This window comes from Pan troglodytes, chromosome 9 (genome assembly GCF_028858775.2).
Source record: "Pan troglodytes isolate AG18354 chromosome 9, NHGRI_mPanTro3-v2.0_pri, whole genome shotgun sequence".
In the NCBI taxonomy this organism is placed as follows: Eukaryota; Metazoa; Chordata; class Mammalia; order Primates; family Hominidae; genus Pan; species Pan troglodytes.
In genome coordinates, this window is record NC_072407.2 from 63320447 (window position 1) to 63344185 (window position 23739).

Sequence of the window (23739 nt, forward strand, 5' to 3'; positions counted from 1 at the left end):
TGCCTCCTCACCTGCCTTCCTGCTTCCTGCCCTCATTCCCTTCCGGGTGTTCTCCCTGCTGGATGTGGAGTAATCCCATGTAAAAGGCCCCCATGACGTCTCCCACCTCACAGCCTACTGCTCTACCTGCTCACACCACTTGGGTCACACTGGCCATCAGACACACTGGACAGCCCCAGGGCCTTTGCTGGTCCTGGGCTGGAAGGCTCTTCCCCTGGAGAGCCCTCAACTCCCTTCCTCGCCTTGGGTGGGGCCTTCCTTGACAGCCCTATTTAAATTGCCACCCCTCCCTCCCCCTTCCCCCTTCTCTTCTCCTGTTTTAGTCTCTTCTATAGCATTTATTGCCACTGGATACACAATATATTTTTACTTATTTATTTTGTTCATTGTCAGTTGCCCCAGGTTAGACTGTAAGGAGCATGAGGGCAGAAAGGTTTGGGGTCTGTTTTGTTCTTGCCATGTCTCCCAACACCAAGGACAGTGCCTGGTGCATAGCAGGCACTTAGTAAGTTATTGAATAAGTGAATGAATCAGGATCAGTGACCTCCCTCTGGAACCACAGGCTTGACAGCAAAGCTCTCCCCCTTTCTTCTGGCCCCTCAGTGCCCCCCTCAGGGCAGAACTCCAGGTACCCAGTGTGTCTCCAGCAGGTCCCTGTGTCCCCTTAGTGGTGGGAACAAGAGATCCATCAGTTCCAATGCCTCAAGATGCCTCTTGCCTCCTTCATCATCTGTCTCCCTCACATCTGCCCTGCCTTTGACAATGTACAAATAGCTTTGAAGCCCTGTAAGGTTTCAGCATCCTTGTTGTGTAGGCTGGGAGAGCCAGGCAACAGCCCAAAGACACACAGCTTAGAAGGGAGGAGAACGCCCATCCTGACAGCAAGCTTGGTCATTGCTCAGATTCACCCTGTCCCTACCACCTGCTTCCTCCAGGCCAGCACTGCAAGCCAATCGTGATGACAACGACGGTGCTGGATGGAGGACAGACAAAACCAGCGAGGCTCTTGCAACAGGGGAAAATGAGTCCACCAGCAACAAGAAGACTGGGACTGGGGAGGGGGTGCAGAAGGGATTAAAGGGTTCAAGGGGGCCTGGGAGGACAGAAGGGGATTCTGTTTGGGTTCCCCTCAACCAACCTAAAGCAGATTCTGCTGAAAACACAGGAGGCAATAATACCCTGAGCTTTTTAAGTGCATGTCCCCATGACCCCATAGCCCTACACCTAGAGGTTTATTGCAAAGCCATCAGGGAAAGAGTGTACACAGAACAGTGAGGGTTAGCTATACGGGGTGCTTGGCAGAGCAGTGCTGGTGAGAGGAGGACAATGGAAACCTTCTCAGTGTCCCCAGATAGGGGAATGGGATTTATATGCCATGACTCCCTTGAAAACAATGAATGTGCACCTACAGTTCCTAACTCGGAAAGCCGGCAATGACATTGAGCCTAAAATTCTGTGTTGTATGGGCCCATTCGTGTGTGTGTGTTTTTTTTAAATGTATGTGTTTGCAAAGAAAAGTGTCTAGGGCCAGGCGTGGTGGCTCACACCTGTAATCCCAGCACTTTGGGAGGCTGAGGTGGGTGGATCACAAGGTCAGGAGATTGAGACCATCCTGGCTAACATGGTGAAACCCCGTCTCTACTAAGAAATACAAAAAATTAGCTGGGTGTGGTGGCGGGCACCTGTAGTCCCAGCTACTAGGGAGGCTGAGGCAGGAGAATGGCATGAACCCGAGAGGCGGAGCTTGCAGTGAGCCAAGATCGCACCATTGCACTCCAGCCTGGGCAACAGAGCAACACTCCATCTCAAAGAAAAAAAAAAGTGTCTAGGAGGAAGTATATCAGATGCAGTAATGGTGACTGCTGCTAGTGAGCCTAGAGGGAGCTCACTCTCTTTTTCATTCTTTTCTGTATTCTATTGCTGTGGGATAATTAAGGAATCAGAGAGACTGAGGGGTTGAGGAAGAATTATGTAATTATTTAGGTGCACCAAACCAGTCGGATTAACATCCAAAGGACTGAGCCCCAAACAAAGAGTCCGGTTACCTTTTAAGCATTTTGTTGGGCGGGGGCGGGGGGGGGATCTGTGCAGAGGGAAGCATATTACAGAAGTGAGAAACAAAGACAGTTATTCAATTGAGACATGCATTACATCATTTCTTACTTTTTAAGGAACAACATGTTTTACGACTTGAGATTATCTGTCAAGTGACCTTGAAGCTGCACAGCTAGAGAAACGGTCTTCACAATGCCTGGGAAAGGGAGAGATAAGTCTCACTAGCCACAGAAAGAAAAACAGGCAGTTAATTTTAAAGGACTCCAGCCCTTTCTCTTCCTCAAGGGGAACTGGGTTTTCTTACATACAGCTGAGTTTTTGATTACACAGGTTTTAATTTCTTTTCATTCCTGTTCCACTATGAATAATTTTACGACTAGCATATATCAATATTTTTAGTAAATAAAACAGTAAAGGTGCATGCATTTTAGAAAAACAAATTAAATGCTCCAGAGACTTCCCCGAGGGGCCAGGCCCACCAGGGCCCTCTCTCCAGCCAGACCCAGCACCTGCCCATTGAAGGCAGCCTCTAAGCCTCCGAAGCTGAGGGCCTGACACCTCCAGCCAAGCCTCTGTGTGTGACTGAGGGGGGAGAAACAGAGAGAAAAGAACCACTTCCTGCAGAGCTGGTGGTGGTGGCGGCTCTGGGGGAGGAAAGACACCCACCCGAGGTGAGGACTAGAGGCTCCTTCAGCAAATGTGAACGTGACTCAGGGGGCCACCCTGACTGACAGGGCAGTGTGGCCCTCGCGGTGACCAGGGCTCAGCCACACTGTCGCTGCCATTGACCAAAAGCCGGTGATCACAGGCAGAAGAGGCCTGTGGGTGGGACATGCCCAGTGGGCCTTGTGGGGATGGAGCCGGTCCTGCTTTAGGGGACAGGGTCTGAAGCAAGAGCCAGCAGGTGGCCTCGACCCATGGATTCCCCTGCAGGTCTCCAGGGCCACACCCATGGCAGGGCCTCCAGATAGGATCCCACCGCTCTTTAAGGAATGTTTGGGCAGGTCCCCAACAGCCTGGAGGAAACCCCTTACCAAACCCCTTACAGCCACCAGCAAAGGAAAGCCATGCTTCCAGGTAGAATCCGGATCCATGAGGTGGACTGTGTTCTATCCACTTTGTACTCAGGGTGCCCAGCCCAGGCCAGGTGCTTAGTACTCGCTTATTAAGCGAAGGGATGAATGAATGAATGAGCCATCCACAAAGATGACCTATGTTACTACTTTGGAAAGAAATGTCTTCGTCGTGAGCTGGGCTTCTCAGCGGGTGGAGGTGCAGCTGTGTTCCGAAAAAAGAAGCTATTTTTAAAGAGAGAGAAGAGGGAAGGACTGAGCCGGGAATGCCTGAGGCCTGGTTACTAGACAAGCCAGAGGACTCCTCCTCATCATGCAGAGGAAGGGGGAGTCAGCTTCTGGGAAGAAGTGGGGCCCGCCTGGGGCAGTCTCACCAGAAGGAGGTGATGACAATATTGCTGGGCTTCAGTCTCCTGCCTTTAGAGGGTGAGGGCCAGTCCACAGGAGTTCAGATCATAAGGCCCAAGTCCCATTCTCTGCCAGCTCCCCACCTGCCAGATGAGGACACCAGTCAAGGACTTCTGTTAGACTGAGTCACTTGGGAGACTTAGCTCTCTTGGGGCACAGCTTGGTCCCCTGTGCATGTGGCCAGATGCCAGGGGGCTGGGCACTTCTGGGAGATGGGCCTCTCAGTGAATCAAGATGGCTTCACAGTGAGCGTGAGTGTGAGGCCATTGTGCCCCTCCTCCCTGATCTTCTGCCACGACCCTGGAGTCCACTTCAGTCACCACTGCCAAACCATCACCTTCCACCACACAAACTCGGACTGTGGTCACACCCAGACCACCAGGATGGACACACAGAGCTGAAGACCCAACCCTTGGCAGACACCATAAAACAGCCCAGCTGGCTCCAGTGGGCGGGAACCCTGATAGGAAGGCATGGAAGCCATCTGCTCAGGTGTCCTCTTTCTGCAGGCCCGGAGAGAGGAGACTTGCTCAGGTTCAGGTCAGAATCCAATCCGGGATCCGAAGCCAGGGCCCCAGGCCTCATGTACGGTGCACCACGGGGAGTTTTGGTGATAAAAGTCAGGGCTTCCCAAGAGGCCTGAATCAGCAGGAAGTGGTAGCAGCTTGCTCTACTGGGGCACAGTCCCCACTCCCCACCCACCAGACCCTCCATCGACCCTCATGCTCCCCATCTGGGAGTTGGGGCGGCCAGGGTTGCGATTGTCCCTGACAGAGAAGAATTGCGCCCCAAATTCCAGAGGCCAGGAGGGAAACAGGATAAACCACAAGGCACCCACAGCGCCTTCAGGAGTCCTCCTGCCTCTAATTTGCTGTGTGACCTTGGGGAAGTCCCTTCCCCTCTCTGGGACTCATTTTCCTGATCCGCACGATAGAGTTTGGTCTCCAAGGTTTCATCTGATCCTGAGAAGCTCTGAGTCCAAGCCTGGACACATTCTTACCGTGTCAGAGGCAAACACTCAGCCAAACTAGCTGGTTACTAAAAATAGAAAGGCCGGGCGCAGTGGCTCACGCCTGTAATCCCAGCACTTTGGGAGGCCGAGGAGGGTGGTTCACTTGAGGCCAGGAGTTTAAGACCAGCCTGTCCAACATGGTGAAACCCTATCTCTACTAAAAATACAAAAATTAGCCAGGTGTAGTGGCGCATACCTGTAATCCCAGCTACTCGGGAGGCTGAGGCAGGAGAATCACTTGAACCCAGGAAGCAGAGATTGCAGTGAACCATGATCGTGCTACTGGACTCCAGCCTGGGTGACGGAGCAAGATTCTGTCTCAAAGAAAAATAAAAATACAAAATAAAAATAGCCACTAAAATAAGGTGTGGGGTGGGCTAGGAATTTTTAGATACAGGCACCATTGTTATTTTTATTTTTACTAAATTTATTTCCCTTTTTTCATATTTTGATTTCACTAAAAATAGTGAAAAAAGTTTCCACGCACAAAGCATTCTCAACAATGTTTTTGGCCAGATTGACAGCTGCAGCTCCCTCCAGCCATTTATTAGTGGCTTTTTCTTTTTAAAAAATCTACTTCTGCCCATGAATCTGCAACGCATTAACTGAACATTTGGGTCAAAATTTCTCGTACATGCTACATCTTCCCTCTGGATGAAAAACTCCTGGGGAATGGGGATTATGTCTTCCATAGCTTTCTCCCCTCGTGTCCAGCCTGGCTTTAGGCCTGATAATGACTGCTGTCATCATTGTTGCTGTTATTGTTGATTTTCATTATAGAGCCTGAAGGAAACTTCAAATCGAATCCAACCTCCTCTCTTTACCAATGGGGAAATTGAACCCAAGAGAATAAACTGTATTTAGTCTAATATCAGATCCTTGGTGGAAAGGCTCAATATTGTAAACATGTTGATTCTACTTCAAATCAATCCAGAAATTCACTGAACTTGAAATCTGATGGGACTGGGGAGAGTTGGGGAGATCTGACAAATTTATTTGAAAATGAAGAAGGATAGCTAAGAAGTGTTAGAAGCAGACGAGTAATGTCCTTTCCCATAATAAGATTATAGTTCAATCTAAAGATTTACACAATTTAAAACTGGGTATACCATTTTAGGAACAGATTAATTAATGGAAAAGAAGAAAGAATTCAGAAAAGGAAATTCATCTCATTTATTTTAAAATTCAATGATGTAGTGCTAATCCTAAGCAGTGGAAGGAAACCTGGAATTTTCAAAAAGTGATGTTGAAGCAGCTGTTCTCTTTTTGGGGAAAACAAACTGAAAAATAAAAAACTTTAGAGTTAATTTTAAATAATTAAAACAAGTCACATCTCACACCTACTCAAAAATAAAGTACAATTGGATTAAAGATTTGTGTAATAAAAAAAAAGACACTAGAAGAAAATATATGGGAAAAATTTTTTATAACTTGAATGTGGAAAATGTCTTTCTTTGCATAGTATAAAAACTAAAAATCCTGAAGAGAAAGAATTTGGACCCCATGAAAATTTAAAATGTATGAATAGTGGAAGATATCATAAAAAATAAATAGTAGAAAACAAATGACAGTCTGGGAGAAAATATTTTCAACACATGCAACAGACTAAGGATTAATATCCATTATATATAAAGAGTACCTACAAATCCACCAGGAAAGGACTGACAACCCCCACCAAAACAGGTAAAGAATATGAATAGATAACCAATGAAGAAACACAAATGTTTTGTGGATGCAAAACATATTTAAAAAGTGTTCAATCTCTCTACTAATTAAAGTAATAAAAATTTAAAACTCATGATATTTTATACCTACCATATTAGTAAAAGTCAAAAAATATTGGTAACATTCAGAATTGAGGACGTGGCAGGTAATCAAAGCTTTTCTTCGTTGACAGTAATAATGTCAATGGTTCAGCTTTCTTAAAAGAACAACTTGGGCATTATCTTTCAATATTTTTAAATGTTCATATCCATGCAGCAGCATCATATCTGAAAATCGATCCTACAAGATACTAAACACAGGTGCCTAAAGACATGTTTGCTGTGCTCTCCTTGTAACAGGCAGACAAATTGTTGATGAATGATAAAGAAGGATAAAATAAATCATGGTAGTCCCAGCTACTCGGGAGGCTGAGGTGGGAGGATTGCTTGAGGCCAGGAGTTTGAGCCCAGCTTGGGCAACATAGCAAGACCCCCATCTCAAAAAAAAATTATTGCACATTCATGTTATGGATAGCTGTGCAGATATTAAAGAGAATGACATAAATCTGCCTGTATCGACATGGAAAGTCACACACAATTTATTGGAAAGTGGAAAAAAAGAAATAATTATATAGTAATCAGTATAATATTATCCCATTTCCATTTTGTAAAACAAATAAATAAATAAAGGTTCAGACCAAATTTTTAGTGGTGGTTACAGCTGAGGAGTGGGGTCGGTGGGAGTGATAGGAAGATGGAATGTTGCTATTTAAAAATGTATGTTGGTCAAATTGAAAAAAAATAAAAGATATCCTTCAAATATTTCAATAATGAAAAAAGCAAGAAATAAGATAAAATAAAATAAATGTACGTTGGTGCTCTTTGAATGCGTTTCGATGATATCTGCAGTTTTGCACATACATATACTGTGTGTGTGTGTGTGCACACGCCTATATAATTAACAAAGAAACATATCCTCACTGGCCCTGTGCAAAGCTGTTACAATATTTATTTTAGGAATGAGGAAACAGTCCTGAGTTCTATCACTTGCCCAAGAAACTCACATGCTGTGAGTGACTACAAAGGAATTCCAGTCCCAGCCTGAACTGAAAGCCAGGGAGGACCCTTCCCTGCCAACTCGCCTGCCCTAAGCACAGAGTGTGGCTGTGCGAATTACAGACTTGGTGGATGATGGCTGTGGGGAGTTAGAGGTAGCAAGTGATCATGCATTGTTTCTCCAAATGCTGTATTTCGTAATATTTCAGATCATCAAAACTACTGTAGTCAACTGGGGAAGTATAGAATTGTTAAGAAGCAGGAAAAAAAATACCAACCCCCCAGAGACAATTACCATTAGTATTTTGGAATATTTCTTCCAATATTTTAATTGCGTTTATAAACATGGTTCATATTACATTGTAGGTGTGATTTTGCATCTCTCTTTGAAAACAACACTGTATCAGATTCATTTTCTTTTGTCATTAAAGTCTTCATAAACAACAAAATTTAAAAACAGATCAATATTTTAAATAGCAGTAGTTTACTTACCATCTAATTTCATCCTGCTTACCTACCACCCACCCAAACCCAACCAGCAGAGCACCCAACTGTCCCATCTAAGATAAAATATACTCGGTACATATTCTGCACCAAGCAGAGAGGTGACTAAGACACGCTGTACCTCATAGCACACAGCAAAATTAACTCTGGGTGGATTAAAGAACTAAAGGAAAAAAAAATCACAGAAAGACTTGAAAAAAGTTGATGAGAGTATTTATCAAACCTCTGTGTGGGGGAGGACTTTCTAACCCTAAAGCTATGGGAGAAACCACAAAAAAAAAGATCACTAGATTTGGCTACCTAACATTTTGATACCCTGTAAACAACCTGAACGAAAAAGGTCAAATAGCAAGTGGGGTAAAATCTTCGCAACAAACGTAAAAAAGATTAGTAGCCATCATAAATAAAGAGCTCATACAAATCAATATAAATCACCCACTGAGACCCAATTGCCTAACTGGGGAAAGGCTTAGGAGTGTGCTATCCAATATAGTAGCCACTAGCCACATGTGGCTATTTAAATTTAAATTAATTTAGTATTTAAATTAAAATCTTAGGTAAATTAAATTAAAATCTTAAGTTTAAATTAAAACCTTAGGTAAATTAAGTCTAAATTTAAATAAAATTAAATTTAAATTTTACTCAGTTATCTAGCCATATTTCAAGTACTCAATGGACACATTTGGCTGGTTGCTGCTGGACAGGCAGATATAGGCCACGTGGACCCTATTAAACGGGAAGATACAGGCCATTTCTATCATCGCAGAAAGCTTGATTGGAAAGCACTGCTTTATAGACAGTGCGCAAAAGAAGACTCACCAGTGACCAATAAACACATTTAGAAATTCAGCTTCATTAGAAATAAAAGGAATGCAAACTAAAACAAGGTCACATATTCATCTAGTTAGGAGTAAACAGGGTATTGCTAATTGAAGAGTAAAGAGTTACGGACCATCTGGAAAATAATTTGGCAATATAAGTTAAGAACTGTAAAAACCCTCAACCCAGCAATTCAGTTCCTGGGAATATGTGCAGCCTAAAGAAATTGTCAGAAATACACAAACCGTTTTGTGCAGAAATGTATTGATTCCTAAATTATTTATTATTTCAGAGAGCCGCAGCCTGAAAGCCCAACCTCAGGGAAGTGATTACACCCATCAAGACCGACCACTCAATGGACGGACAAACCATCAATAAACATTATGTTTTGCCAAGAGGAACTAATGACTTGGGAAATACTTACAAAAATAAATTTAAAAAACACCACATTCGAAACTGAAAGGTTAGGATAACATCAACTATAAAAATATGAAGACTATGCACAAGAAACTGCCAATTGCCAGAATAAATATCACTAGGTGATAGGATTCTGAATATTCTTTATGCTGTTCAGTAATTCCTGAATTTTTAACAATGGTCATTTTCTGGTTTTATACAAAACTAGAAAGGTCACTAAAAATTCACAGGAGAGATAACCTAGTGATTAAGAGCAGGGATCTAAGCTGGCTGAGCCTTCGACGCCAATCCCCTGTTGCTCCCTGGCTCTCAGACCTCAGATGAGGTCAGCTCGGCTTCCTTGTCTGCAAAATTAATAACAACATCTGCTTCATAAGGTTTCTCAAGAACTGAGCAAGATGGTGCCTGCACAGTGCTGGGTAGAGTCTGTGCACATGAGCCCAGAACATACGTGAGGGCTGCTGTTTGTATTAACATGGGACATGCTTATGTTACTCTGTTGTCACGTGACAAACCAGGACCCAGAATCTTCTATAGAACATGCTCTCAACTGGAAAAAATATGCTAAAAATATGCTTTTTTTTTTTTTTTTTTAAGCCAGAGTCTTGCTCTATTGCCCAGGCTGGAGTGCAGTGGTGTGATCTTGGCTCACTGCAGCCTCTGCCTCCCGGGTTCAAGTGATTCTCCTGCCTCAGCCTCCAGAGTAGCTGGGACTACAGGCGCATGCCACTGCGACCGGCTAATTTTTGTGTCTTTAGTATAGACGGGGTTTCACCATGCTGGCCAAGATGGTCTCGATCTCCTGACCTTGTGATTCACCCACCTCGGCCTCCCGAAGTGCTAGGATTACAGGCATGAGCCACTGCGCCCAAACAGCATGTGCTTTTTCAAAAGTCCACAAAGACCAGGAGCTACTCCAAACTGCTGATGGCAGTCACCTTGGGGAGATGGGAATAAATTTCCTCTCTTTGCTTAAAGAAGCATGAAAATATCTTTCTGTGCTTTCCAAATTGTCTCCAATGAGCATGCTATCTTCACAATGAAGGGGGGGAAAAGCTTTATAAAGATAGAGAAAAGCTGAAATAAATAAAGGTTTAACTGGTTGTGCTGAGGAGGTCATCAGCTGGCACACAACTGAGGCACACAGCCTCTGCAGCTGGTGGTTGCTGGGGAGACCTCTGCCTTGTGGGATTCTGAGCTGATTTAATATTTTTTCTTTCTTGAGACAGAGTCTCTCTCTGTCACCCAGGCTGGAGTGCAATGGCGTGATCTCGGCTCACTGCAACCTCCATCTCCTGGGTTCAAGCGATTCTCCTGCCTCAGCCTCCTGAGTAGTTGGGACTACAGGCACATGCCACCACACCTGGCTAGTTTTTGTATTTTTAGTAGAGACGTGGTTTCATTATGTTGACCAGGCTGGTCTCGAACTCCTGACCAACAGCCAGGTGAACTGCCCGCCTTGGCCTCCCAAAGTGCTGGGATTACAGGCACAAGCCATCATGTCCAGCCAGATTTAATTTTTTCTACATATTTTATGTATTTCCAAACTGTACAAGAGGTAATAAATAAGTATTATTTTTCCTAACCAGAAAAAAAGACGTAGTTAAGAAAACTAAAGAAAACCTGGCCCTCTGCGTTGGGACTGGTGAGAGGGACGAAGGTAGATGGAAACAAGAACTGAGGGGCAGGGTGGGGGTGAGTGTTAGCACAGGGGCCCACCCTGCTGAGCCTGCGGGTGGGGCTGCAAAGCAAAGGCCTCCGAGCCTCCCCCTGCTCCACTCTGAGCCTTGTCTCCTCATCCACGCACAAGCCCAGGCCCAGCACAGCCGCAGACACGCCAAGGTGATGGGGGGCAGACTACCTGGACTGAGAAAGGGTTCTTTTTTATTTTCTAACCTTCCAATAAAACATCTGTGAATTTTTTCACTGTCAGATCAAATAGGAAAGGAACTTGCGTTTTGCAGTGCGTAGAGCTGATAACAGATCTATTGCATTTCTGAAACGTACAGAAGTTTTTTCCTCTTGAGAACCTGGGAGTAGTCGTCCCCACCCTGTCCCCAAAGCTGGGCCTAGTCATGACAAGCACTCCAAAACCCACAGGTCCCAGGTCCCCATACACCTGGGAAAAAAAGCATCTAACATCAAAAAGGACCACGGCCATAAGGAGGAAGAAACACCTTCTCAGGGTGAGGCTCGCCCACCCCCCTCTCTGCCAGGCCAGGCTTTGCTGTGTCCAATCCCCTTTCCTCATCTCTGAACTCCTCAAATTCCTGGAAGAGACGAAGCCTGTGAGGCCTTTTTGTCCACTAAAAGTAGGGGGCCAGTGGGACTTAGTATCAGATCTGTTTGGCTGGTCATACTTCTGAGGTGCTGAATTTAGAATTTTGGTTGACATGAATGGGCTGTTTCTGGAGTCAAAGAAGCCTGTAGGGATGCAAAAAGAGATCAGGAAAATCCAAAGGAACAGGATAGTTTTGTGGGACACTCAGGGACTCTGGGGTCAGACAACAGAACCACCCACTCTGGGCCACAGCTATAATGCACGGACAAGAACCCATGCTTGTAGGATGGCAGTGTGCAGTAGGTTACACTGCTGCTGCATGAAAAGTACTAGAATTAACCCTCTCTGGCCCCTTCTGTTGTTCCCACAGCAACAGGGAAGGTTGAGGAATAACAGGATGAAAGGACCCGGGATCCAGAACCTTAAGTCTGGACCAGCTATGTGGGCCTGTGTCAGTCACTTGACCCTCGGGGGACTCAGCTTTCTTCTCTATATAACGGATTCATTTCAGCTCCAACTATTGAATCAAACAAGCCCCAGCACCCTACCCGAGGCTCCTCAGAACAGAGGCATCCTCACCTCATTGCAGGAGCTGGGAAGACGAAAGAAATGCTATAATCTCTAGCAGAACAAGCAACTGCACAAGGAGCTCAGCAATGAAGACACAAAGCACAAACCCCAGGTCACCAAGCCGCGGTCTCCGAAGTGGGGAGAAGTTGCATTCTCTGCAGCTAAACCTGGCAAACCAACAAAATATGAAACCACACTTCCAGGCAGAGCCGCCTTATACTGCACCAGAGCTTCTAGAGCCTTTTTTTTTTTTCCTTTTCTTTTCTTTTTTTCTTTCTTTTTTTTTTTTTTTTTTTTTTGAGACGGAGTCTCGCTCTGTTGCCACGCTGGAGTGCAGTGGCGCAATCTTGGCTCACTGCAACTTCACCTCCCAGGTTCACGCCATTCTCCTGCCTCAGCCTCACGAGTAGCTGGGACTACAGGCACTCACCACCACGCCCAGCTAATTTTTGTATTTTTAGTGGAGACAGGGTTTCACCACGGCCAGGATGGTCTCGATCTCCTGACCTCGCGATCCGCCTGCCTCGGCCTCCCAAAGTGTTGAGATTACAGGCATGAGCCCAGCATAGAGCCTTTTTTAGGGGCATGGGAGGCACTGAGGTGCAGACTAAAGGTGCGGGCCTTCTCCCCAGAAAAACACACAAATGACCACCCATGGTGTCAGGCAGCTGGTGGAACACTGAAGGACAAACCTGGATCCCAAGGTCAGGATGCCTGTTCCACCCGGGGCTCAGTGTGCCCCTAGACAACTTCCTATGCCAGGGGCACCCTCAGAGGAGCCAGAAACCAGACTAGAGCCCCAGTAGCTCTCAATGAAGTGCCTGGAGAGGGAGCTCTGTCCCCAGCTCTGGGGCCCACGTGTCGTTCTGGCTACCTTGAGAACCGGGAAGTAGAACCTCCTCCCCGCTCCCTGGGATTCTCAAACTCTGGCCAGAACAAAGGGAGCTCATTAGCTGGGCCCCACAGGCCTCCCTTTAGATTCACTCACAACTGGGGGGCAGTGAATAACAGGACCTCAAAAAAGGAGTTCTCTGTCCCAAGGCCTTTGAGGGTCTCTTGGGCTGAAATATCCCATTTCCAGGGGTGGCTGCTCCGTGCCATGCCCAACTCCGGACCTCAACATAGAGAAGCCTCTCTGATCCCCGACATCAGCCCTTGTCCCCAGCATGCAGCCTCCCTCTTTGGGATCCAGATGCTGGAAGGACTTCAGCTAAGCTCTGGACCCCACAGGAGAAATCTTCATTTGAGCTTTAAGTAACCCATTTTCTCCACACATCCTGTATCAGAAATTGTCCTGGAACCTGACTGGACATGCTCTGTCTGCACTGTGTATTAGCGGGGTCTGGAGAGGAATGGGCTCTCGGGATTACAGAATTTGAGACTTCTCACTTTTCTATCCAACCCCTTTGTCAGAGGGGAAAGTCAGAAGGGAGCTTAGACTCCAGAAAAGATGGAGGAAGAAGGAGCAGGCCATACCTCAATGCAGAGAGGGAACCGAGGAGGTCTTCCTGGGGGAGGAAGCCTTGGCAGGGCCTGGCCGAGGGTGAGAGTGGAGGCAGGGCCAGGTCCAGCTTCCTTCCGCCCCCCACACTCCTTCCCACACCCTACCCAGACCTCACCCATGGGCGTGTTGCCCAGCATCAAGCCCGGGGCTTCCTGCCCAATGCCTGTCTCATCCAGGGACCTCAGCAGCCCTGCACACTGGTCAGATAAACCTCACAGGGGCACAGAGAGCAGGCACTGAGAGTGGCCCCCTGGAGGGCAGGATCCAGCCCCCACAGAAACACACAGCCCAGTAAAGGGGCTCCCCTGCAGCCCCCTTCCTGCCGGGCAAGCCCACAGGCAGGGTGTGGCTTGTATGCCATGGGGCATGCTTTACTTTCCAGCCTGGTACACACGCGGCAGAGTGGTCTTGGTACAGAATCAAAGGAATGACACTCCGAGGTCACAGATTACCCGGCTGGTGCCATCTGCTTCTGACAGTTGGATTGCGTTTTTCACAGTTACAAATCACGTTCCTTCAGGAATATCGGGAGGGGACCTGTGTTCCTAGGCACACACTCAACCCAAGCTGCCCTCCTTGGCAGAGCACGTGGGGAAGCGGGTGAGTAGTGAATGTTCCTGCCAGACGCTGGCCTCTGCTCTACCTACCTCACGCCATTTAATCTTCATGACAATCTGATGAGGCAGGTACTAGTGTTATTCCCATCTTTCAGAGGAGCTTGCACAGCTGGTGATTGACAGAGAAGAAAAGGGGGCTCTAGAAACCCATTTTAACCCCCTGTCCCTGCCAGGGAGGCTGCCCTGAGAACCAGTCTGTCCTGGGACCCCCTGCTGACCCTCATCACCTAGTCTCCCTGCCATCCCACCCTGTCCTGCAGAGAGGTTAGGACGCAGGAGCTGTGGGTTCCCACCAGCCCAACCCTTCTTGCTGAGCATCCTGGGGAAGCCCCCTAACGTTGCTGGACCGCCATGCTCCTGTGTGTAGGGCCCTACGGCCTCAGAGCGGGGTATGTCCTAACAGAAGTTGACCTCGTAGAGGACAACGCCTGATCGAGCGGAGGGTATCCTCTCAGCGGGAGAATCAGGAGCTCTGGGTCCCTGTTGGTTCCTTAACTTGCTGTGTGATCATGGGCAGGGCGCTTCACCTCTCTGAAAGATGGGGCAAATGTCATCTTCGCTGTCTTCCTCCTCCGGTTGTTATGAAGATCAGGTCGATCTCAGTGATGAATGTGAAAGTGCCATGCTCAGTGAAGATGACTCGAGGCAGACACAGGCAGGGGTTGTTACTGACAATGGTGACCACAACCCTTGCCCTGCCCGGGAGCAGGGACCCTCCCCTGCTTTGCAGATGAAGTAAAGTGAGGCTCTAGGGAAGGCAGGTTTCCACTCCAAAAACATCAGAGACTTGTTTTGCCTTTAAATCCTTCACAGAGGGAGACTCAAATCCCAGACTACAAGTTCCCTGCAAGGGGACAGAAAGGATCTCCAGGGCCTCAGATCTCCCCTGGATTTACCAGGCAACTGGAACGAGGTATAAACAGCCAAGGACTTAGTATCCGGAGATGCAAGTGCAGGCTCTGCCTCTGTTTCTGTTTCACTGGGGATGTCGTAGTCAGTTTCCTCGTTGATTGCGCGGGGACGGGGCACCTCTCTGCTTGACAGCGCTGTCAGGGACATGAAGTGCGATGCTTCCGTGCAAATGCTTTGTAAAGTGCAGTGCTCCAAGAGAGGCATTAAGAGTGTCCAAACCATACACCACCCAGGCCACCTCGAGGCCACTCTACAATTGGGAAAGCACCTGCCTCTGTAATTGTGGCTTTGTGTGTTTCACACCCTCCTTGGTCTCCAGCTCTCTGAGAAAAAGTCCTATTTACTCTGTGATATGCAGGTATCTGCGGGTGGCAGCAGAGCTTCAAGGTTAAAAGATGTAGACTTTGTATGACCAAATGCCTGTCGTGGTTGAATGTGGAAATAAATGGTGGTACAGTCACACAACAGAATACTATACAGCAATGAAAAAGAACAAGCTCCTATACACAATAACATGGATGAATCGTCCAAGAATAATGAGTGAAAAAAATTGAAACACAAAAGGTATAAACTTTGTGATACATTTAAAGTTCAAAGAAAAGGGCCAGGCATGGTGGCTCACACCTGTAATCCTAGCACTTTGGGAGGCTGAGGCAGATGGAGCACTTGAGGCCAGGAGTTCAAGACCGGCCTAGCCAACAAGACGAAACCCCATCTCTACTAAAAAAATAAAAATTAGCCAGACGTGGTGGTGCACACCTGTAATCCCAGCTGCGCGGGAGGCTGATGCAGGAGACTCATTTGAACCTGGGAGGCGGAAGCTGCAGTGAGCCAAGATGGCACCACTGCACTCCAGCCTGGGTGACAGACCCTTGTCTCAAAATAATAAATAAATAAAATAAAGTTCAAAGAAAAGGCAAAGCCAATCTATGATGACAGAAGTCAGGACAGTGGATACTTGGGTAGGGAGCAGTGCGGGGCAGTGGGGAGCCTCCCAGGTGCTGGTTACACCAGCACGTGCAGTGTGTGAAGTTACATTTATAACACACTGCATGTACTGTGCTGTGTGTATCCCATATATAAGTAAAAAGTTGTTGTTGTTTTAAATTAAGCATCTGGGTTCCAGCCCAGCTTTACCACCTGGATGGTGTATAATCTCAGGCTAATTAAACTCTCTGAGTATCTACTCACTCTTCTGCAAAATAGAATAAAAATGATATCTGCCCCAAATGCTTCCAAATGTCAATGATTCACAATTTCCATTCACGTTTACCTTATCCAAGTACCAAATATTATTTTTACTTAATATTTTTCCTTTAAATCAACTCACTAGTTAATCTAAAAATGAAATGTATAAACCATGAATCTGGTGAGCTAGTTATCTATTTTCAGTATATAAATTAATATAAAGTAAAACAAACACATTATTAAGATAAAAATGTTCATCTGTGAGCCACCTCAAGTCATCCTCCATATCAGTGAAGGTGGTATGTATATATTAACTCTGTCACCCAGGTTGGAGTGCAGTGGCATGATCACAGCTCACTGCAGCCTCAACCTCCTGGGCTCAAGCAATCCTCCCATCTCTGCCTCCCAAGTGGCTGGGACTACAGGCACACACCACCATGCCTGGATAATTTTTTTTTAATTTTTTTATAGAGACAGGGTTTCGCCATGTTGCCCAGGCTGGTCTTTAAAACTCCTGGGCTCAAGTGATCCTCCTGCCTCAGCCTCCCAAAGTGCTGGGATTACAGGCACGAGCCACTACGCCCGGCCAAGGTGTCATACTCACTCTGGGGAAAAAAACTAAGATAATGTAATTACATAGAGTCCCTAGCACTGTGTAAGCCCTTAGTAAATGGTAGCTATTATCACCACCATCATCATCATCATCGACTTCATCAACATTACTGACATCATCATCACCATCATCTTCATCATTTCATCATCACCATCAGCATCATTACTGCCATTCTCATCATTCTCATCATTGACATGATCATCACTATCATCATTATCACCACATATAACACCAATAAGTATTTGTTTCCAGATCATCCCACAGGGTCAACCCAACATGGCCCTGGCCTCAGAAGAGCTTACAGAATTAGGAACATATAACCCATGCTGAAGTGTTGGGGCTTGCTGGGACACATATCGAGGTGAGCGCTCCACATGGGTGTGGATGGGGTAGAAGTTGTTGAGCTATGCCCTCCCACCCTCCACACCAGACCAGAACCGACTCTCCCCAGATTGCCTTGGGGACCTGCCTCTTGCCACAGGCCAAGGCTGACTGCACCTGGACCCATCCCCACATCTCTCAGAACTTCAGTCTCCTCATCTCTGAAACAAGGCTGGTGACCTCGGCTCCTCCAAACCTCCCAGCAATGGGCAAAGGGAAGGACCCGCCATCAAAGACAAACAGAAGTCACTCGAGGAATGTCCTGGACATTCAGTAAATGATCACAAACATGTCTCACTCTTATATCAAATTTGTCCCCCAAGGTGGAGTCCTGGACACTCACTAATGATCACAAACATGTCTTATTCTTATATCAAACTTGTCCCTCGAGGTGGACCTGGACCTCTTCCACACTGACAGTCACAGGGCACCTAGAGTGCCCATCATGGAACAGAAGAATCCTGATCCCTAAAGTAGTTATAAACCTACTCAAGTGTGTCCCTCCTTAAGTAAACTCAGCCAATCAGTATTCAGATCTACTAGAAGTAAGTTGGGATGGAGGTAACTAATTCAATTTTTACAGTGTGCTTTTAGTATTTAAAATGGTCATAATCCTTGATTCAAATAATTCTAATTAAAGGAAATAAGGATATGATTGTGCAAAAATATTTATCACAGTTATTTTTAATAGCAAAAAAAAAAAAATGAGGAGCTGGGTAAAGTGGCTCACGCCTGTAATCCCAACACTTTGCGGGGCTGAGGCAGGAGGATCGCTTGAGCCTAGGAGTTTGAGACCAGCCTGGGCAACACAGCGAGACCCTATCTCTACAAAAAATTTGTTTTTAAAAATTAACCAAGTGTGGTAGCTCATGCCTGTAGTCCCAGCTAAGGCCGAGGAAGGGGAGGGTCTCTTGAGCCCAGGAAGTCAAAGTAGCAGTGAGCTGTGATCGCACCACTGCACTCCAGCCTGGACAACAGACTGAGATACTGTCTCAAAAAAAAAACAAACAAAAAAAAGAGTAAACAACACAAATGTCCAATAATAGGGATTGGTTAAGTAAAAATCAGAACTTTTATTAGCTATTGTAGACCCATTTTTAAAAACCGTGTTACATAAGTCTATGACATGGCACGACACTCAAGATATACTTTAAGAAAAAAAGCAGATACAAAGATATCTCTTTATATATATCTACATATAGATATCTGTGTGTATATATCTTAAGTATATTTATAAAAGATATATAATTTATATAAAATATATATACCTCATACATATAAACATGTATATCACAAATACATGATACTAATTTTGAAACAGTAGATTATCGTAATTATAAATTGAAAAGAATAAAATATATAACATATTAACTGTGGTCATAATGAATGGTACGATTGTGAGTGGTTTTATTTTTTCTTATATTCTATAGTTTTGCTAATTTTCCCCAAAAGCATGCATTATTTTTATTATTAAAAAATCACATTATAAAAATGTTATATGTTTTACATAATTATACAAACAAATACCAGGACTTTTTTCTTTAAAAGATTTTCTGCAGACCCCTTTTAAAATAAAATCCTTACCCAACCTCATGCTACCATCTTGATCAAATCTCACCCCCACAATTAATTTCTGTAAATGTAGAAACTATTCAACTCATTGATATTTTTATTTTATGAAAATAAGATTGCAATATATAAATTGTTCTGAAATTTAATGTTTTCACTGAGCAAAAATATCATGGACATTTCTCTGTGTCAGGATACGGGGATCTATGAGCCCTTTCTTGATGGCTATATTCCCAACTATTCCAGAGTGTAGCTGGTTTGGAACTTATTTGCCCTTTGCCCTATCTTTCCCGTGTTTTATTATCCGTTGGTGACTTCAGCACCCCTGTGCATACTGCCTTGCACCCTGGTGAGTATAGGAGGCTTCTCTAAAGGTAATAGTGTATACGAGATTTTTTTTTAATGTGGCTTTTGCCATTTTATCCCTTAAAAATGGCTGTATCAATTTTCCAGCTTCTGGTAACTGATATTCTTTAAATGAGACTCCAAGCTTCAACTGACAGATTGAGGAATCTGGTGGACCATCTGGTGCAGCGCCTTTATTTCACAGATAAACTGAGACCCGGGGGGAGAGACTCCACCCTAGGCACGGAGCCAGTGAGGGGCTGAGCCAGGATGCTGCCCACAGCGTCCCACTTCTGGACCCATCTAGAAGCCACTACGCTAGCAGGACTCAGAAGTCATTGTCCTCATGCTTCCCTCAGCCTGGAAAATTGATCCCACCACCAAGCTGGAAAATCACTCATCCTTTGGGTCTTCATCTAGGTGTCACCCCCTCCAGGAAGCCTTCCCTGATTTTCCCAGAGGCTGGATTGGACACGCGTCCCCCTCTGTGCTCCCTCAGGCCTGGCCTTTCCATGCTGTGTCCCAGTTGCCTGTCAGGTAGCCTCCCCACTGGGCTGGAAGCTCAGGGCAGTGGTGGGGGTTGCGGGGAGCAGGGTGTGCTTGTCAGTCTGTTTCATGTGTCCCTGCTGAAAGCTTCTCTGTCAATCATTCATTTGTTCAAGAAATAGCTTTGTGGTGGGTGCTAGGTGCGGGCGAGAGAAGGCAGGAGCGCTCCTGACCGGTGTTGGGCCTTCGGGAACGCTAAGCACTGCTCTAAGAAGCTGAGGGCCACGCTGAAGCTCTGCATGCTGACCGCCATGTGAGCCTTTTCCACAAGTGCACCCGGCCAGCCTCCCAACATCCCTTCAAGGCAGGCTGTGTTCCACCCGTTTTACAGATGGGATCTGAGGCTCCAAGGGCCAAGGCTGCCACACCGAGGACACACAGTTGGGTCAGCCGGCCTCCTAGGCCCCCAAGATCTCTACTGTGACACAGCGAAACCCCTAAATGGCCACGAGAAGCACCAGCCTGAGATGAGAGAGAGGCTGCACCAGGGAAAGGGGTGCCTGTGGAAGAGGAGGCCTGGCGGTCCAGTCCAAAGCTCACTGTTGGTTATCTGTGCACCTTGGAGAATTCACATAACCTCTCTGATCCTCAATTATTTCACATGAACAACAGCCTTCATTAACACCTGTCGTACACTACTAGGAGGCCTTATTTTCTCAACCAAAGCCTATGCCTTATGGTCGAACAAGTCTAATCTTACAGTAGCAGCGGAAGAGTGAACATGAATGCTGAGTCCTCAGGGCCTCAGGCTGCGGGATGTGTGACTGGCACCCCGGGCTGTGGGCAGGCCTATAGCAGGCCTGGGTTGGGGGGCAGGTAGCAATGGAAAGGGGCTCCAGGAACACAGCCCCAGTGAGGGGAACTTGAGGAGGGCCCAGCAGAGTCGGGGGCGAATGCAGCCTGAGCCAACCAGCCCGCTCACGCCAGGGTACCACTGATCACAGACCTTCCAGAAGCCACAGGAGGCTGCCTAGTGTTGTCCGTGAGGGGCTAGGAAAGTAGGGGGTCAGTGGGAGAGCCTTATCTGTCCCTCCAGGCAAGACGGCCTCCTCCCCAGCTGCTCGACTCGCACCTGGACTTGGGGAAAGTACACACACTGAGACACCTTCCCAAGCCAGCGGGACCCTGTTCAGGCCACTTGGAATCCTCAGTCTTCTGCCCCTCCCCAAAGCCCTGACACTCACTCAACACTCAGCTCCCTCTCACACTAGCGAAAGAGGTAAACCTCCAGGCCCCACACAGAGAAAGCCCCCACCTCCGACTGGACTCGGCACGCCAGTCGAACACTTTCATGCTGGGTTCCTAGGACAAGAGAGCTGGGCCTCGGGACCATCCAATCTCCGCATTTTACACATGAGCCAACCTCGGCCCAGAGCATGACAGGGACTTGACTGCAAAGGTGCCAAAGGTGAGACTCGAATGCAGGTGCCACCAGGCCAGCGTGTCTCCACCACACTGCACGCCACACGCATGTCCAGACCTGGATCCTAGATCCTCCTTCTCCCCCTCCCCACCCCCCACCAACAGCCAAACTGGGTGGGAACAAAGCTGGGGGAGGAGAGGCACTTCCTGAGCTGGCGGGGAGGGGAGTGTTGCGAAGTCAGCTCCCTGGGTGCCCCCACCCCCACAGCCAAACAGAGGTTTCCAAGGATCCAGGTCACTGAGTCATCCACACACACTTGTAGGCCTCTTCCGCCCTTCTCATCTGGCCACCAGGCCATCCATTATCTTTGGGAATCATTCCATAGATTTCTTCCTTCATTCATTCAACAAACCCTGAGGTCCTACTATGCACCAGTCACATTCCTCAGCCTCCTTCCCCTCCTCCCTCCCACCCTCAGCTCCTCCCCTTTCCCCACATCCTAGTGCCCCTTTGCCCCAGTGAAGAGGGCACACCTGGGGGCACTGAGGAGTCACCGAGTCCAGAGGGGTGACAGACACAGGCACACCCCACCCCAGATTACCTGGTGTGGCCCAGGGCAGCACCGGCAGGCACCTCTCCGGTAGAGGCTGAGGAGGTTCTGACACCCGGCCCTGGGGGCTCAGCAACCCCTTCCCCCACCTTCAGCCTCTACTGGGCCGCGCTGCCTGGAAAACCCAGCCTGGGCTCAGCTGACTTCCTCTTGTGTCATGGAAAGTGCAGTGATGGGGACAGGAAACTCCCACCAGGGATCTGAGGTCTGAGCGGGGACAGGGGCCCAGAGGTTTCTGGACCTGGAGGCCCGGAGGGGTGAAAGGGGCAGGGGTAACTTATGGGGGTGGGCAGCAGGGAGGGAGCCTATAGGGCAGTGTTCTCAGAGGGCAGCGACCCCCTCCACTAGGGTCGAGGCAGTGCCAAGCCCTGGGGGCCTGGAAGACAGCAACCCGAGGCCCTGAGCTACTTTCAGTTTTCCAAAACCAAACTAACAAACAAAAAGAGTAGAAGTTGTACTGTGATGAAGACTCTGAGATCAAAGCAAAGCCCAAATGTTTGGTTTGTTTTGTTTTCTTTGGGTAAGGAGGTGGGGAGTGGTGGCAAGGGTGGCAGAGTGAGGAAAACGTGGGATCATACTTCAGCGTTGACCTCCTGGGGCCGAATACTTTACCTTCTGAGCCTCAGTTTCCTCATCTGTGAAATGGAAAGCTGTGCCCACTTCCATGATAATTGGGAAGACTGAAGGAGCTGACGCCTCTGGCTAGAGGAAGGTGCTTAGTAAAACTTTCCTTGCTCTTTTGGGCTGCAATTATGTACACTGAGTGTGGGAACAGGGGCTGTAAAGGGCTGCTTACTGCACACAGCTGTGTGACCCACGAACAGCACTCATCAAGAAAAAACATCCCAGCAGAGTCTTTGGTGCTAAGAAGGGTGGAGCCATGTCTGTCTCTTTCGTCTTCACATCCCTGGGCTTAGCATGGGGCAAATATTGATAAATGAATGAGTGAATGAATGAATGAATGAAAGAGGCTGGGATTTCCAGAGTCAAGGGACCAGGAAGGATGGATGTGAGGGCAGGGGGCAGGGAACTGGGCCAGGCCTGGCCGGGAGGGGCCGGGTGAGGTTTCCCCATCCCAGGCTGAGGGCACCTCTGGCGGGAGGAAGAGGCACCTCTGAAGGCTGGATGAGGGATGGGTGTGGCCCCAGTCACAGCTACCTTGGGAATCCTCTTTCCTCTGCTAAAGAGGTTCAAGCACGCAGCACCCTCCAGCCCTGAGTGAGCAGAAACCAGGGAGTGTCTAAGTGGGTCTAAGGGAGGAGACCACCCCTCATACTGTCTTATGCCCGATTTCTGCCTCCAAAGAAAGAAGAAGTAAAAACTCAAAGGCAGAAATGAAATCCACAAGCAGACGGCCCAGCGCCGCACCCTGGGCCTGGTAGTTAAAGATCGACCCCTGACCTAATCTGTTATGTTATCTATAGATTACAGACATTTTATAGAAAAGCACTGTGAAAATCCCTGTCCTGTTCTGTTCTGTTCTAATTACCGGTGCATGCAGCCCCCAGTCACGTACCCCCTGCTTGCTCAATCGATCATGACCCTCTCAAGCGGACTCCCTTACAGTTGTGAGCCCTTAAAAGGGACAGGAATTGCTCACTCGGGGAGCTCGGCTCTTGAGACAGGAGTCTTGCTGATGCTCCCAGCCAAATAAACCCCTTCCTTCTTTAACTCCGTGTCTGAGGGGTTTTGTATGTGGCTTGTCCTGCTATATTTCTTGGTTCCCTGACCAGGAAGCGAGGTAATTAACGGACAGTCGAGGCAGCCCCTTAGGCAGCTTAGGCCTGCCCTGTGGAGCATCCCCGCGGGGGACTCTGGCCAGCTTGAGCGACACGGATCCTGAGAGCGCTCCCAGGTAGGCAATTGCCCCAGTGGAATGCCTCGTCAGAGCAGTGCATGGCAGGCCCCTGTGGAGGATCAACGCAGTGGCTGAACACAGGGAAGGAACTGGCACTTGGAGTCCGGACAACTGAAACTTGGTAAGACTAGTCCTTGGAACTTGCCCACTCCATTTGAGTGGAAGCGTGGCCCAATCACCCATGGTGTGCCTTTATCGGCACTTTGGTTTTGGTTTTGGTTTTGACTTGGTTTGAATTGCTTGACAGGACTGGTCTTGGGAACTTGCCCACTCCATTTGAGTAGAAGCGTGTCCTGATCACCCACAGTGTGCCTGTACCAGCACTTTGGTTTTTG

The 23739-nt window shown here is 47.5% G+C and overlaps 1 long non-coding RNA gene across 2 annotated transcripts in view; it reads right to left on the reverse strand.

Annotated features, from left to right (window-relative positions):
• LOC134807352 (uncharacterized) overlaps positions 1-21712 on the reverse strand; it is a 61496-nt gene extending 39784 nt beyond the window's left edge. The window contains exons 1-2 of one of the 2 annotated variants that reach the window (XR_010147563.1): positions 21538-21712; positions 4745-4862 (exon numbers count right to left, since the gene is read on the reverse strand). This is a non-coding gene — a long non-coding RNA (uncharacterized LOC134807352). The remainder of the gene's footprint in view (positions 1-4744; positions 4863-21537) is intronic. The other variant, XR_010147562.1, reaches the window with a different exon arrangement.
• Between the last annotated feature and the right edge of the window lie 2027 nt (positions 21713-23739).